The 2,454-nt window shown below is 24.4% G+C and overlaps 1 long non-coding RNA gene across 1 annotated transcript; it reads right to left on the bottom strand.

Annotated features, from left to right (window-relative positions):
- Positions 1-628: 628 nt before the first annotated feature.
- LOC124890218 lies at positions 629-1,560 on the bottom strand. Its single transcript, XR_007049016.1, has 2 exons — positions 1,292-1,560; positions 629-1,021 (listed from the first exon to the last, which is right to left on the bottom strand). It is a non-coding gene; the product is annotated as an uncharacterized LOC124890218 (long non-coding RNA).
- Between the last annotated feature and the right edge of the window lie 894 nt (positions 1,561-2,454).

Raw genomic sequence — 2,454 nt, 5'->3', positions numbered from 1 at the left:
TTTTTTTTTTGGTATAACAATCTATTTTATAATCCAGCTTTTGATATAGCAAGTTGATCTAGAATTTAGTTATGGTATAGGAAGGTATTTTTGAAGCTGATTTATCGTAACAGTTATGTGACTTGGTTATTTTTTTGAAACACTACAGTATTTATACGAAGTTGTTTTGATATATATACAATTTTTTGATTTCAACTAACATTAGTCATACATGATGAATGCTTTTTTAAAATTTTTTGTGTTCTTCACCAATATTATCTTATGACAAAAATATACAGAAAGTTTGTGTATTTGTACTTTTATACAATGTGCAGAAAGTTCTGAATGTATATATTTATATTCATATACAGTATTCACATGAATATATACTTATATTCATATAAACAGGGTAGCAACCTAGATACATAATAAGCACACATATATTCATAATACACGTTATATTCTTATACTAACATACAATACTATAAATATAAAAAAAAATACATTTCAATTTATATACAAATTAACTAAATACTTAACATTACCATGTAACATGCACTAACCGGTGAATAGAACTTTTTATAATGAATAACAAATATTGGTATAAATAAATTGTAAACACGTATAACAGAAAAATAAAACATCAAAGTACACAAAAACGTATGCATTTAATACTTTCAAATCATATAATTATACAAATACAAATACAATCACATATACAAATATCCAAACATTAAGAAAACTTATACAAATATACAAACATACATATACTTGTACAAGTAGACAAACATGTAGAAAATTACATACTTATGTAAATACGCTGACCTACACGATTTTAAATAAATTTTACTTATCCGTTTACATTTGACTTTATCGTATTGAATTGGAATTTGTGTCTGATTGAGTACTACGTCATTACTGACTTCAAAATAGCTTTCTTCGTATACACCTGACCAATCAAAACTTTATTATGATTTGGTCCTGAAAAATTTGCTTCAAAAGTACTCATTTATAGCAATTACTTCAATCTGTTCAATAGGACCTGCATCAATTTGGTCATTTTTATTATCAACATCTACTCTAATAAGATTTTCAAACATTTAATGATTTGTGAGGAAAAATACAAATTAATTTTATAATACACTCAGTAATCAAAAATATAAAAATCCAACAATCAGAATGAATTCATAATTGTAATAGTTATTCGAATTCAGAAAACATATACAAATTCAAGAATGAATTCAAAAACATATTTTTCAGAAAAAAATGTTTCATGAATTTTTTTTTACATATTTTTGAATAGAGATCTTACCTGTTATCAATTGTATGACTTGAGATCTTCTACTGCTTATTTCAAATCTTAAAAAAATATTTTTTCTCCATTTTTGACAGAGCTATAAAAATAAGATTTAATGTTTAGTTATGAAGGAAAAATTTGTGGACAAGTTAGAGGAATTTAAGGAAATTGATTGCATTGGAGGAATTTAAGGAAATTGATTGCATTTAACATTCCTTGTTATCTCTAATTGCTGTTGGGTTGCTTTCAAATTTCCTTTTTTATCTCCTATTTCATTTAGATTATTTTTCATCTGATTTGTATAATTGTTATATATATACAAATAACTATTAACTACTTTTGCCTATATTTATAATTATTGAAACTAGGAAGTTAGTTATAGGTCTTATACTTTGCCTATATGTAAATTTTTGCCATTCATATTTGCGGCTTCGTGAGATCTTCATATTTAAAGTTTTTGTATAATAATTACACCTATTATTGCATTGTTTTGTTATAGTTTACAGGTGATAGATAAATGACGGTCGGCTTTGAGAAAGTTCTTGTGTAAAAGTTATGTTTAATATATTATTTTGATATCTCTATTATCCCTTCAAAAAAAGAGATCTCTATTATCATTTTATTTTGTTATAGTTTATAGGTGATAGATGAATGTCGGTCGGTTGAGAAATTTTTTGTGTAAAGGTTAGGTTTAATTGTATTATTTTGATTTCTCTATTATCGTATTCTTTTGTTGTAGTTTACAGGTGGTAGATGAATGCCGGTCGATTTTGGAAATTTTTTTTGTGTAAAAGTTGATATCTCAATTATGTATTGTTTGATTGTGGTTTATGATCAATTACTATTTGTTATTTTTATTATTATTTATTTTTTTCCTTCAACTTTTCATTGCTTCTGTTTTTTAATCTTTTGTTTTTTTCTTCTACTTTTCGTTGCTTCTATTTTTTAATATGTTTGCTTCAAATCATTTATCGGCTACCATCTGCTTATTTTTTGATATGTTCCTTACTATCTGATTTTTAATATGAAATTACTTCTGTTGCTACTCATGTAGTGAAAACATTTATCCGCTAAAATGATAATAATTCGGCAATGCTATCAATTACTATATTATTTAAATTATTATTTAAATATATTTATAATATTTAATCTAGATTTTCATATATATGGTAAAAAAA

This window comes from Capsicum annuum, unplaced genomic scaffold, assembly GCF_002878395.1.
Source record: "Capsicum annuum cultivar UCD-10X-F1 unplaced genomic scaffold, UCD10Xv1.1 ctg13957, whole genome shotgun sequence".
Classification (NCBI taxonomy): Eukaryota; Viridiplantae; Streptophyta; class Magnoliopsida; order Solanales; family Solanaceae; genus Capsicum; species Capsicum annuum.
This window is presented reverse-complemented; position numbering and strand designations above follow the sequence as displayed.